Source organism: Chelon labrosus (genome assembly GCF_963514085.1).
Source record: "Chelon labrosus genome assembly, chromosome: 16".
NCBI classification, from domain to species: domain Eukaryota; kingdom Metazoa; phylum Chordata; class Actinopteri; order Mugiliformes; family Mugilidae; genus Chelon; species Chelon labrosus.
Genome location: NC_140349.1, coordinates 14,698,915 through 14,713,690, shown reverse-complemented (window position 1 = coordinate 14,713,690; position 14,776 = coordinate 14,698,915). Strand labels below are relative to the sequence as shown.

The 14,776-nt window shown below is 42.7% G+C and overlaps 1 protein-coding gene across 1 annotated transcript in view; it reads right to left on the bottom strand.

Moving 5' to 3' along the window:
• gabbr2 (gamma-aminobutyric acid (GABA) B receptor, 2) overlaps positions 1-14,776 on the bottom strand; it is a gene marked incomplete at its 3' end in the record, with an annotated part of 169,916 nt that overhangs the window by 85,213 nt on the left and 69,927 nt on the right. The gene's annotated exons all lie outside the window — the stretch shown is intronic.

The window sequence follows — 14,776 nt, the reverse complement described above, 5'->3', positions numbered from 1 at the left end:
CCTGCACACGTACATTGATCAGACATAACATTATGACCACCTTCGTAATATTGTGTAGGTCTCCCTTGTGACTCCAAAACAGTTCTGACTTATCAGAGAATAGACATGGGTCTTCCGAGGGTGTCCTGTGGTGTCTGGCAACAGATTGTTGTTAGTGGGGGCCTTTGGGTCCTATGGGTTGAGGGGAGGGGCCTCTGTGGATCAGGCTTGTTCCAGTGCATCCTACAGATACTTGATCAGTTTGGGATCTAGTGAATTTGGAGTCACCTTGTGCTGTTTTTCATGTTTTTTTAGTTTTTCCTAAACCGTTTTTGTGTGTGTGTCTGTGTCAGGCTGCATCCTGCTGGGGATGTCTGCTGCCATCAAGGAGTGTCATTGCTATGGGGTGGGAGGGCCTGGTCTGGTCTAGGTGGATGGTACATGTCTAACCGCCCTGTCCAGCGGTTTTAATGTTGTGGCTGATCGGTGTATGTACACTCATTCATAGTCAAAATGTGTGAACAAGTCAACTCTTTCAAATTACTCCAAATGTCAGCAAAATAGCACCTTCAAAGTGTCACTGTAAATGGATCTGCAAACATTGGGTAGAACTGATGACCCCTGCGTGCATGACCTTTCAAGCTGGCTTCCTACTGTGTGTTTGTTTGTGTGTGTGCGAGTGTATGTGCGTGTACAATCACGTATATATAGATTTTCAGTTTCTTTGTGTTTGTGTACGTTTTGAAGATGAGAGAAAAGAAGCTCAGCGGTTAGTTTCATCTCCGTCTTCTTCACATGTAAGCACTTTGTCTCAGGCTCTAGACAGACCCACACACACACAAACACACCTAATTGAGAACAAAATGTGCTGAACCTAAAACACTAATTGCCATTTTACAGACACATATTATTCAGCTTAACCGCTGCAACCTAAGCAAATTTGAAGCACATCTCCGGTAAATCGATTCATATTCACAAAGCAGGGAGGGAATTAGACTTGAAAAGGCAAACTTTTAAGTATTTTTCCGGAGCATCGATAATCTAATGATGTGAAAATGTGATGCAGCACGCAAGCACAAACCGAACTCGGCACAGTTGTGAAAGTTTGATTGTGTAACTCAAGCTGATGCTGGCTTTATCAAAAAAAAGCCGAGATTTATTGAGTAATTAATTTTGTGAGGGCATGTACATGGGACATGGTGAGAATGTCAGGACGTTTTTTCCCCCCGTCACAGTATAAAGCCTTGTCTCTGCATAAAACGCACATGCAACAGTCACTGCAGTCCTCCTTTCATTTGTCATTTCCCTGCTAATCAAGTTGTGCTCCCTTTCTTCCACTTTGTAGCACACTTTCAACAATAGGTCATACATTTCCTCCAGAGGCAAAAATAGCAGTAGTTAATTTCTATTTCTGCATTAAGATTAGAAACTGCAAGTCTGTACAATGTAGTAAGAGCCGGCGTGCAGTGCACCCACACCGCTCCATTGTCGAATGTTATTTAATCTGAATGAGTTAAAAATAACTCACTGGCAACATCTTACAATTAAATCTGTAGAATTACGTCATTTTCTTATATTTGAAGAAGCGGCACGAGCGTTTCTTTGCTTTTCCACATACATTTTTACCAGGGCATCTGTAAACACGTGTAGCCTCGAGAGCAGAAAAGGTGTCGGATGTTTAGTCACCAGCAGCCGAGCAGAGATAATAAGGCGCCGTGCTCTACTTTCGGTGTCCTATCTGTGTTAATTTAATGAGCGATACGAATCAGTGCAGGGTTAATTACATACTTTGTAGAGATTAAGCAAAACTTGCGATTCATGATAGCGATCAACACGAGGATATTATAATACTGACGGAGACCAGGAGGTGCGGCAGTAGATTTCCTAAAAGTGCAGCTAAAGCCTCGAGGAGTTCAAGCACCTCCTAACTTTCGGGGTGAACGCGATCTTCTCATTAAGCCTTCGTCCTCTTCCAGACATCGTCGGTATTCATTAATCACAGTGCTGCTGTTATGACTGTACACTCGCCGGGACATTAGGACTACTCAAAATGTACTTTAGGTGGTTAAAAGGCAATTAATTGACTGAGAATGACAGAAATGTGAGAGCGTTGCTAAGGGATCAAGGGGCATTCAAAGTCAAATCAGTATTAACCATTCTGCGAATATATGGTGTCAGATTGCATGACAGCCATGATAGCGCAGTTGAACTTGATAGTATTAGATGGCATTATGGTTATTTGTTGCTTCTTAAAAGCGGATCAAATTAAAAATGAAGGAACCCAGATTCAAAATGTTTATATTAAGAATATTGTACCCATTTATAGTACTGCTATTATCTTCTGTGGCGGTCTTAAAGGCCCAAAGCAAAGCCCTACTCCACCTCGTCCATAGAAAACCTTTTTGGAACTGCACTTCAAAATGTATTAAAGCAACCAAATTCAAACTTACTGAATGCAGGGAGTCCAAACTAACAAAATCTGTTCCAAAATGTGCACCAATTTAAAGCTAAATTATCCTGAACATTTCCTAAATGCATCCTAAATACAAATCTTTCATCCAACCAGTGGGAAACCATCCGTTTCGCCCAATAAATCACCACTTTCTGCGCAGACCCACGGGGGTTGGTGTTCACACATCAGCGAGACAGGTTTTTTTTTAAAACAACACATGGATTACAGCCATCAATTAAGCAGGAAGAAAGGCCTTTATCTTGTTACCACTGCTAAATCCAAAATCACCCACCAGCCTTAGAGGGCTTCAAGGGGTCTTTCCAGCATTGCCTTAATCTCCGTTTAGCTAAGGCTGTTTGGTACACCCACACTGGGAGATGCTTCTATGGATCTCCTAATACGAGCTGGTAATGTTTTCAAACCGAGCCCTCCCAACTGCAGTGGTGAGAGGCAGTCTTGGTCCGAACAAGCTCAGTGGTCTTTTCATTTCTGTGCACCCAGGCTGCGCTGCTTTGTCGGAGTTGCTTTTGCTTTTGATGCCATTTTATTTGTTTCGTCAGTTACAACAATACGCTGAAGTGAGAATCCCAGGAGAGCCACAGGATTGACCGATAAACACACATTGTTTAGGTGCTGCCGGGCATCCATTGGATTTTGTTTTGGAGGGCAAATGGCATAAATGGTATATTTCACAGGGTCAAAAGCAAGCGACCCCTAAGCTATTTCCAAAGCTGTTACCACTTTCTGAGGTCAGGTAAAGGTCATCGACAACGCTTTTAATTAATGCAAAATCAATGATTTTTACAGAAATATCTGTAATAAATATCTGTTCTGTAAGAATATTGTTTTTTCTTCACTTAAGAACACCTCACAGAGCAAACAAGGTTTTTCAGCTAGTACTAAATGCTCTGTAAGTTATCAATTTATAATTTCCTTTGCGTGGCAGGTAAATCTCGATTATGCATTAACCTTTCAGGTTTAAAGGGATAGCCTCTTTGAGGTTGAAGTGGGGTTGCATGAGGTAGACCAAGCAATGACATATTAACAAGTTTATTTGAATCCAAAGCAAATCGTTACCACACCAAAATCACACGATAACAAAAACTAACTAACCAAGGAAGTACTGATCAGCAAGTCCCATATTCTGCAAGGCAAAATTACAGCTTGTACCAATGGAGTCTGGTGACTTTGAGTAGAGCATTGATAAATAAGAGCAGTCCATTGTTTGTCTTCTTTGCAGATCGTTATGCCTGCTCCTCCAAACTGGGGCCGATCATCATCTACACCGGCTATGGATAAGTACCTCATACAACCCCACTTCAAAGAGGATGAAATATCTCCTTAATGAATATGAGACCATTAGAGGTGTCTGATTAAAGGCCTTGACAACATTATATTTTATTAATCACACTTTGGATCAGTTGGTCACTTAACTGTGAGTAGAAATGGGCCGCGAAAATCAGGTAAAAACGTTTTTTAAGAGCATTAATGTTCAGTCATGACATTAGGAAAGACTGTCCATCTGTTTTGATGATGGAAAGAAGTCCAACCTTTTTGTCTTCTATCAGCACTGAATCCAGGTTAGCTAACGTGGAGAGCTCGCAAAGGTTATATTTATTACGTTTTACTGACATCTCAAAGAAGCAAAACTCCACAGGTCAATCCAGATTCAATGTATTATTTAAAGAACATGCTTCTTTCTTCTTACTCTGAACAGCTTTTTTTGCTGAGGAAAAGCCAAAAATAGTCTGACGATTTTACACATTCTAGAGCTCATGTGAGACAAATAGGATGATTTTGTTGGAAAGCTGTACTCTAGTAGTCACAGATTTACACATGCAAAGTGCATGCACGCCCAGATCAAGCACAGGTTAAAGCACAGGCCTTCACACACTAACCACATCTCTCTCTCAGAGCTCACACCAGCTACAGCAACCTTCATTGCCAGTAGTAATTAGAACTGTGGCAATGGACTCCGGGCAGCTCCTCTCTCTCATCTCACCACAAGGTCAACACCGAGGCCCTCGGTAATACAACTGAGGATCCGCCTGGCCCCTCCGAGACCTAACGTTTTCCTCAAAGACTTGAGGTGATTCACTGATACCTCCGACCGGGGCGATCTTTTTAGGCATTCCACACACACGGCCGCTTATCACAATCCATTTGAAGAGAATACAAAAGCCTCGCCGCTTCTCATTCTGAACTGATTCAAGGTACATTCGAGGCAGTTTTATGTTCATGCACGGATGAAAAATTTAGAGGGAGACGCCTAGAATAGAAAACAAGGCGCACGGAGAGACAGAGCGAGAGAGCAAGAGGAGATGTTTACTGCTGATTCACCACATAATACGGGAGTGAATAAGGTTTTGTGTGTCCCATTCCATGGCATTTCAAACCTGCCAGTCACCAACTGTTTGCGACTGTCATGATACAGAGATCTGGAGTTGGCCTGACAATACCACCACCATCATTATGTCACCTGTAAAGCTCATTAAATACATGTTGAATGCAATCCTGGTTGCTGAGTCTTGGAGGAGCTAACGATGGGCTTATTTGATTCATTAGGTGGTCCGGTGCTTGATGTCTGTGGTCTGCTCAGTTAGTTTCCCCTGTCCGTTCTAACAGTAGCTTTTCTTGTTTTATGTTCACATTAACAATTGTGCTGTCCCCCGGCCCTGGGTCCTGTTAATTTACAGCAGCCGCCATGTGCTATAGGCATGGGTTAGGGACAAATGAAAGATGTTGCTATTATGGTGAAAGTAGCTGCGAAGTCGTGGCTCATCATGACATGCTAATACAAATGCTGGTGCCAAATTTTATGGCGACCAACCCCACAGTTGTTGAGACGTTTAACTCGTGACCAACCTCATGGTGCAATGAAAGGAGCAGTAAAGAAATCTTGGAAGTAAAAGTCATATTTCAATCAGGGCAAATATGCTGAACAGACCAGTTTGATATGTTAACACTGGCTCAAAATTTGTAAATCGATAGCTTTGTTGGTACTTAATATTCAGTGCGGGATGTCGTGAGTCTGACCACGCTATAACACATCAGCAGAAGAATGCCGCAGCTAATGAGCTAGATATAGTTGTTTAAACCCTCATTACCAACATCCACTGCAAATGCCTCTTTGTATCTTCTGCAATACACCTGCCTGATCTGGCACAAGATTGGTAATCAGTGGCGCATAAATTACAGTCAGCAAAGCTCGCGGCCTTTCCTTGCACAAGCAGGGCGAAGTGAGGCAGATTCGAGAGTGTGTCTAATCACATTGGCAGATCTAATAGCATTGATTGGTCCTTGCGGGACTGCCTCGCAATAGGATCTGCTGATGCTCATTGTGTGGTTGGCCTTTGAATAATGAAGTGGCTATCACGGAGAAGATAGATAAAAAATGAAAATGTGGCTAAATATCAGCTCACCTCGCATTGATCAGTTTCTGCCTTTTATACCAACACAGCACACCGCGGACGATATTCTTGAGGAGCAATGCCATGCGGTGCCACGATAAATTTTACACGCAAATAATCAATCAAGTGTCAAGCCTTGACTGGAAGCAACCCAAGTAGTAGCTTCAGCGAGTTATAAAAAACAAAAGAAAGGGTTTCATAGTCACAAAGGATACTATCAAACTACTTCAAACACTCAATGTTCCTATGACTATTATCTCTACTGTCGCCCACAACACAACACATTCAAAGCCCATCCATCCTGCCAGAACCCCAGGACCCCACGCAGAGCAATAGCTACGTAGTGGAGGTGCTGTTGATCAGGAAGCACGGAAGTGGTCCTAGGGTTTATTCAATATTCAAGAGAGGCATTTGGTGCGCCATGGGAGCACCCAGCTGGAGAAGGAGCAGCAAGGGAGGAGATTTTGGACCCCACACAGACCACATCTAGAACTCATTAGAACCGGGAGTGAGGAGGGAGAAAGAGATGAATGCTGTAGGTCGATAGTGGAGGAGCTGAGTGAGAAGCCCAGTGACAGTAAAGCGTTTTGATGCAGCGAAGAGAATGACACACAGGGACAAGGGAAAGGAGGGAGGATATGGTAGGGCTGATGTGACGATGGCAATGCATAGGCATCTCATTACTGATCTTACGCCGCATCAATACCGTGAGCGCACTGCAATGCAACCACACGTGCAGCATTCAAGGGTGTCCACACATCACAACATATCATCACAAGGCTCAGTCAAGCATGTGTTGGTGGAAAACAGCAGCCCATTTCCTTCAATTATGGAAAGAGAAGTGAGTCAACACAGTGAAGTCATCTCATTTTCACTGAGTAAGTTGAGTGTTGAATGGCGGGGGGGGGGGGGGGGTGAAGCTGCCCGACTCCACTGCGATCCAACACCTCGACGCGACTGTGGCGGCGGACACATCGCTGTTCGGATACTAGGAGAGACGTCAGATGCCTTAATAGCACAGAATGAATGAGGCTCTGCATGCTAGTATAGAAAGGTGCATAGCCTGCATGGTTCATATTACCATATTGATTGATGCTGATGTTGATTCTCAGTTACATATAGGCCTCGGCAATAACGGGTGCAATCAATATCACGATATTAATGAGAATATTTCGACAATAATAATAGAAAGAAAGGGAAGAGGAAAAGGAAGAAGACGAAGAAGAAACTTTATTCTAAATTTCCCTAGAATAGTAATTGCTGCCCTATACATATTCATAAAAAATTGAAAAAACAAATTAACAGAATTAAGTAGCCTGCCTGTAAGAGAAAGGAGAGAGGGTATGGATCCCAATTGATTTTGCAATGTATCGATTTTTAATTTTTCTGTATGACTGCATGAGACACAGTAATGAGAAAAGTAATGATTTAAGTAGGCCCTCTGACCTGGTGGTCAGCCTTGACATGCATACTTCATAAGAACAGAGATAAGTAAAACAAATCTTGTGTAGATACTAATGATGGGAATAAGACACAAGCTACACTTGTTACTTCTTAACTGTAACTATTATATAACTATTACACCATTACACTGTACTACACTGTACCCTTGCAATTTTCTACCTTAGTAATAAGTAGTTGCTTAAAAAAATAGAAGCTACACGTGTGTACTCTTATTTCCAAAAACGGTTCAGTGTGGGCTCCAGCGTCTCTGCAACAACACTGGGTCAACACGTCAACATTTCAATAATAGCTTCTCAGAGTAAAAGTGTTGCAAGTCCTATTTTTAAAGTGTTAACCGTGTAGCAAAAAAAAAAAAAAAAAAAAAGTGACGGCGCCTGCTGCTGTAGAGTAGCTGTGTCAGCTGTGAAGAATACTTTATTTTTGCTCCTGGAATTTAAAGAAGAAATATGCAATCACACTGTCAGCCCAGACTAGACTCTGACACGCTCTCTGCTCTCGCTGTGTGGCAGGATACAGCCCATCATCACGTTCTTTGCCCGACAACTAGCCCGAAGACAGGTGAGTGATGTGGTGGTCGCCTCCTCTCTAAAAGCTTATGGTCTGCTGCAGCCCATGCTCTGCCACGTCAATCATGTTGTAGCTAACGCCAACGCGCGCACGCACACACACACGCACTCACGCACACTAACGGGCTGATGTTTCTGCGTGTGCTTGCTGGCCCTGCGCAACATCCAATCACATCAGTCTTATTTCAGGTCGATGGCTTAGATTTCATGTAGTTTTCATCCTTCTCTCCTCTCCTCTTAAATTATATGACGGACACCCTGTTGGTCTATCCTGATCAAAATGATGTATAGCTTTTATATGTTTGAGACCAGGATCGGCCCCGCACTAGTAAATCACGTGAATGCATGTGCCCTTTCCCCTGGATCCTAACATGCATTAAAGCTCGCCGCACACGGTTTGATGTACTGATTGGCCTTGTCTGTGCACTCGATTGCGCATGAGGATTGCCACTACACTTGTGCCGTGCAGGCATTCGACCTTTCCTGCGCCGCTCCGGTTGCCCCGCGCACGCATTCAATCATTCATGCGCTGCCAATGAATCACTGCTGTGCAAGGCATTCATTTACTCGTCAGAGGTATTTCAAACCTCACGCTCGCAGGATGGCTTCGGTTTCTCCTTCTAGTCCGGTGTGACGTTTACAGAAGCACACATCGAAGGTAAAGAAAAAGCGGACAAGTCTGGCTGACTCGATGGCTGAGTCTTCGGTTAATTATCAATAGGCTGATGGTTGCTCATCTCACTTGTTAATGCGGGGTAAAGGAGTTTGAGCTCAGATTAAGATGTTAATGCTCTCCCCTAAAGCTGGCCACTTAAGGCTAAATCACAGGCGGGGTTGTGGAGTAACCCTGGGGACTCTTTCTAAGGTCACAGGTGTTTGCCTTTGCTGCAAAACAGCCTTAGAGATACACCAAGCTTGATAAGATATAAGATAAGATAAGATAAGATAAGATGAGAGTCTATTAAATGTTCTCATGTCGAAGGTAAGAATGAACTCGTAACAATACCTGTCTGCACACAGCCATTCTCGATTTTAATGGCTATTTTCCAAAGCTGTAAATCAAATGAGACAGACGAATATGTATGCAGGACACATTCCCGTCCCATGACACATGACAGAATAATTAAGGGCCTATTTGTCATACAGTATAGTGTGCGTGTGGCATATTTGATGTGGCGGTTCCACAGAGCATTAATCAATAGCAAGTGACACCACCGTGTCACTGGGCGTGAGATGCAGGAAAGATGGGACACCCCCCTCTCGTCACGTCCGCCATGAGACGAGCTTATGGGACCCTGCCATTCTTCATGCCCTTGAATGATGGAGATGAATCATCGCTACCGCGAACAGCATCGGGGGAATCCTTTTCTTACCAAACCAGGTGTGGTGTGTGTTAGGCACACGGATGGTGGATACGATCTGTTGTGAATCCCGAGGTGAGGATGTTATTGCGCGCACTATAGCCTGAAAAGTCAGTTAACAGTTAACCCGTAACCTAATCAGAGGATGTTGAAGTTTTAAATAAGTGAGCACGTATGACAAAGTTCCCCAAATCTCTGGCAGCCAATGAGCCGACAGCAAATTCAAGGGACACGTGAGTAACATGACAATTTCCTATCTTGATTTCGTCATCTTTCCAGGAGCCCTTTTTGGGTCTTATACTAATATTGTCTGCGGTATTACCAAACTCCAGACACATATTAGTCAGTGAATACTCCGGGGGAGGTGGGAGGAAGGGACTTTGAGTTATGGTATTCTGCCACCTAGCTCCATAACTATTCTATTTATAAATTGAGATTTGATACCGTAACCTGAAATCTCACTGTGCTCCCTGCTGCTGCCACTTGGTTGCCTATGAATGATTAATGAGCAGATGCTGAACTGTAGAGACCATTATTGTTCTTTTCGCTGCTCCCTCCCTCCCTCTTCTACCCATCCATCACTCTATAGACTGATCCCTTCTGGGAGGAAGGGGATTACATTGCATGAGCTAGTGTTTCTCTCTCCTTTCGTTTGGCCAAGTTGTAGGGGACTCACTGCAAAAAAAAAAAAAAAAGTGGTATTCCTGCAAAAATCTTTAGAGCATTGGACGCCTATTGACTCAAACAGTGGTCGTGACAACCGTGTAGTTTTGTTTTTCTCCATGAAGAATTACAGCTGTGGTCACACGTAAAGGCACTAAAGAAATGTGCTTTGCAAAGACAGACTTCTTAAATCTCTGTGTGGTCTTTTCATGGCTTTCATACACCAGTCAGCATTCAGACTCATATGAATCAGTATCTCATGGTAGATGATTATTTTTTTGGTCTGCCAATAAAATCTGATCAAACCACTCCGAGAGCCATGATGAAGCAGATACGATAAGTTTGTCAAGATTAATGCGGAAATGGGACTGATATCACTCATAACGGTATGGCAACTATGGTAAATATAAATTCTGGATCTATATGGTAAATATAAGTTGGCTAGCACCTGATTAGCTTAGCTCAAAGAACAAAAAAATTATATAATATTTAATTTAATTCAAGAAAAAAATAATCTTAAAAATGACATGTTGTGGTTTTATAAAGTGGAAAAACCTGGACTGAAAAATGGTGCAAACACGTGAATTCAAATCTTGCAGTTCCTCAAATGGCCACTTGGGGCTGGCGAAAAAAAACGAGTCAATCCCGTCAGACCTACATGTTAAAGGAGAACTACCGTTTTTTTACAGCCTGGACCTTATTTCCGGCATAAAATACGATCGTTTACTCACCCATATAACTTTGGTGTCATTTGGAGTCATTCGGAAGATATTTAGATCCGCCTGGATGATGTCATCTGTTGCAGTGCCCCATTCACTCCCACTATATGGATATACGCGGACCTGAATATCGTCCGAATGACTCCAAATAACACCAAAGTTATATGGATGAGTAAACAATCGTATTTTATGCCAGAAATAAGGTCCAGGTTGTAAAAAACGGTAGTTCCCCTTTAAAATTCCTACCCTTAGCATAGAAATATACATATTTACAGCCTTTTATAACTATTTATAGTCTCTGGTCTCTGTAGCTAATTTCCCCATTCATGACACCTTTCTGCAGGTAAACTGTTCAAGGAGTCAGGTCATACCAAAATGGCAACAACCAGAAAGGTGACACGTTCATGCTTTTGCAGGTTGCTAGCTATCTGCCTAGGCTTCAGCTACACTCACACTCTACTTCTCTGGCCATTTTTAGTTAGGATGAGTCAGGCACTACAAAGACACCAAGCTTCAAAACTGCTCTTTGGGAAATATGGGCGATGTTACAGATGGTTAGTCCATCTCAATAAACCATCCACGAGCATTATGGGCTAGACTATTACTTTGTGACGTCCTTGGTCACAGTCTCTTTCTCATAACCTCCATGTAGTATAACACTGCTACAGTTTATTAATCTGTTGTAACAAGCATCTTTTTTTTGAAGAGAGACAATATTTGTGAACCCAGGCAAATCATTTTTATGCCAGTGTATTTACAGTGTATTTATAATTGCCTTTTAATGTCTTCCTTTTCCTCCTACAGGTTTTTCCTTCTTCTATGACCTCTCATGCATAAAAGGTGGCACGGAAAGGCACGCCGCAACTGCGTACACACGCGCAGCCGCACAGATTTCCATGTCCAAACAAACACTGCCAGCCCCTTCCTCAACGTGATGTTTCATCTGCATGCATGAGAAAATAAAACGAGGGAAACTGCAAGAAAATTGCTTACCGAAAAAAAATTCTGAAGCCATGTTTCCCCCCCAGGAGGTACGTGTGTCTTTACTGACGCTCGGTAAATTATTAAAATATTTGACAGAACAGCCAATAAATTGCACCGTGTAATTTTCTTTCTATAATAGGTTATGTATGGGCAGAGCAGGGGAAGCCCACACAGAGGCAATTTATGTTGTGAGTGGGCAAACATTTCACTGGAGACAGCCAGCATTTGCAAATTACTATCTTTTAAGTTGGCAGACATCTAGTTTTTCCCTCTCTCTCTCTCTCTCTCTCTTTCTCGCTCTCTCTCTCTCTCTTTTGCTGGAGTTTACAGTTCATAGTTACAGCATAGTCACATTTGGTTCAATAATATTCAGATGTGACTCTTCCGCCTTTGCTTTTCAATTAAATTGTTAATGGAGGCAACCATAAATAAAGCATGGGTACACAGAACAGACGCAGGAGAGAGAAGGAGAGAAAAAAAAAAAAAACGCAGCCAAAGCCGAAGGATGATGCCGGGAACACCCGGGGAGTTTCATGTACATCCTCCCTTTTTCATTTTTTCACCACCCTCCGAGGACGACGAGATCTAGTTTCCATGCAAAGCAGGATGAGCATGTCAGACGGGAGAGGGAGAGGATGCATGCTGATTGCTCATAAACACTCAAAGCTCGACAGAATCAAAGCGAACGCGTCGGAATAAGAGAAGCCAGCGCTGTCTGGTCTGTTAAACAATGAAATACCTATCCCAGGTTATATCTCTTGTAATCCTTCTCTCCTTACCAGCCTGCCACTAGTATTCTTGCTTAGTGCGCCACCTGAATGTGTCTGTGTGTATTTTTTTGAATAATTTCCACGGATATTAGCTTATTGGTGTACATTTACTTCTATTTTTTTAAGCAAAACTAGTCATTTGTTTTTAGTATCAGCCTCTTAAATCCATTACTGGTGTGGTTCTAATGTATGTGCATCTGTGTGTGTGTGTGTCAGTACCAGAAGTCCTTGGTCGCTCAAGCAAAAGATTCCATTACAGAGGTAAGGCAATATGAAATCTAATACAGCACAGCACCGCAGCCCTGCTGTAGTCCAACTGACTTGTCCTAAAGCCTGAAAAGAAACTCAAAGTGGGAGGGTCACTGTAATTGGTGATACATCCTTGAAAAAGTTCCATTGAAGTCAATACTCTACTCAGACCACCAAGCCCAGCCCCTCTTTCACTCACCCTTCCTCCATTCATAAAAAACAAGACAATACCGCTTCGGATTTACCACGACCATCATTCTTTCCTCCTTCTCTCCCTCTTCCCCCTCTTCATCTCTCTCCATTAGACGCCTAATTTGATTTGCAGGGTATCTCTTCCCTGCTTGCAGCTGGAGAAGGGATGGCCTGGAGATGTTAGCCAAGAGATAAAAAAAAAAGGAGAAAAAAAAGCGCAGCGTACTGGTATTTCCCCGCGACAAGCACCGTGTATTATTTACACATGAGATCACATAGTTTCACACAGTTAATATTTCTAGAAATCTGTTTACAGTTCACAAAGCCACTGGTGCACTGCTCTGAGGGCTGGCAGTTCAACCTTTTATTAAAGTGTATTAAAGCGACCACTGTGGAAATGGACAGCTACATGAACAATGCCTGTTCTGTGTCTGTCTGGCTTCTAATGCTCTAATGCTTTGTGACGTTTTTATTTTTTTATTTTTTATTTTTGTCTTTTAATCAATGCAGCAGGAACGGACAGAGGGTTTAGGTCGTTCAAAACTGATGGGATGAATTCCGAGGATAAGACAGTGACAGGATGGAAAAAAAAAGAGGTCCAGATGACATGTTAGACTAGAGAGCCAAGAGTTTGGAGATTTTCACCAGGGAAAACTTCTTTCAGCAGACAGCTGGTATGCTTTGGATTATTATCCATCTGATCCACTGCTGTCACTTGAGTCATCCCTTGGCTGGAGTTTGCATCCAGATTTGACTGTACTTACACTCACACGGTTCTTGATCAATACATACAAGCTCACAGATAAATCTGTTTTTTTTTCTCCCCCTAGCTTTCATTATACAGTCTTTCCATCATCGTGACCTTTTACATACACCAGTCAGCCACAACATTAAAACCACTGACAGGAGACGTAAATAACATCGACCATCTTGTGACAATACAATGTTCTGCTGGGAAACTTTTGGACCTGGCATTCATGTGGATGTTACTCAGAGATGTACCACCCACCTAGACCAGATCAGGCACCCCCACCCTACAGCAATGACACTCCTTGATGGCAGCAGCAGCCATCCCCAGCAGGATGCAGCCTGACACAGGCACAAAAACACAAAAAACGGTTTGGGAACAACTCAAAAAACATGAAGAACAGCACGAGGTGTTGACCTGGCATCCAAATTCCCTAGATCCCAAACTGTTCTAGTGCATCCCAACCTGTGGGATGCACCTGATCCACAGAGGCCCCTCTCCTCAACCCATAGGACCCGAAGGCCCCCACTAACAACATTCTGTTTCCAGACACCACAGGACACCCTCAGAAGGCCCACGTCCATTCTCTGATGAGTCACAACTGTTTTGGAGGCACAAGGGAGACCGACACAATATTCGGATAATAATGTCATAATGTTATGCCTGATCAGTGTATTTAATCCTAACTTTTCTTTGTTGTTCTTTATATATATATATATTTGAAGCAATTCTTGCTGCTGTTTCTTGTCTGTTTTCTCCGTACTAATCACAGTGGTGGACAGTCAAGTCTATTGCTGGTCTTCCAGGGTCTTCCTGGGTCACAAGTCATCTTTAACAATACACTCTCTGAGGAGAATTGAGTCGAGTTGACAAATAGAGTGCAAACAATGCTTGACCTTTCCTCTGAGCTCAATTCACTTGTCTCTGCTACTTTTGCAATGACGCTGTAAACCGAGGTAATTTAGGGTTCAGAGTACAAAGTCAGTTTATACAGCACGTGTAGTTTGTCATATTAACAATTCCATATTCTAAGGTTGACAGTCCAAATACTTCTTTGTTGGCATTTATACAGATGGACAACCTGAATATTTTAGGACAGCCATTTTGAGGGGGTCAATTCTGCCAAACCAGAGCTGGCTCAGTGTGTTTTTTCATGGCAGCACATAGAAAGGTAAAGTAATTAACCAAACCATCAAACGCAGCTCTTCTAACTTTAAGA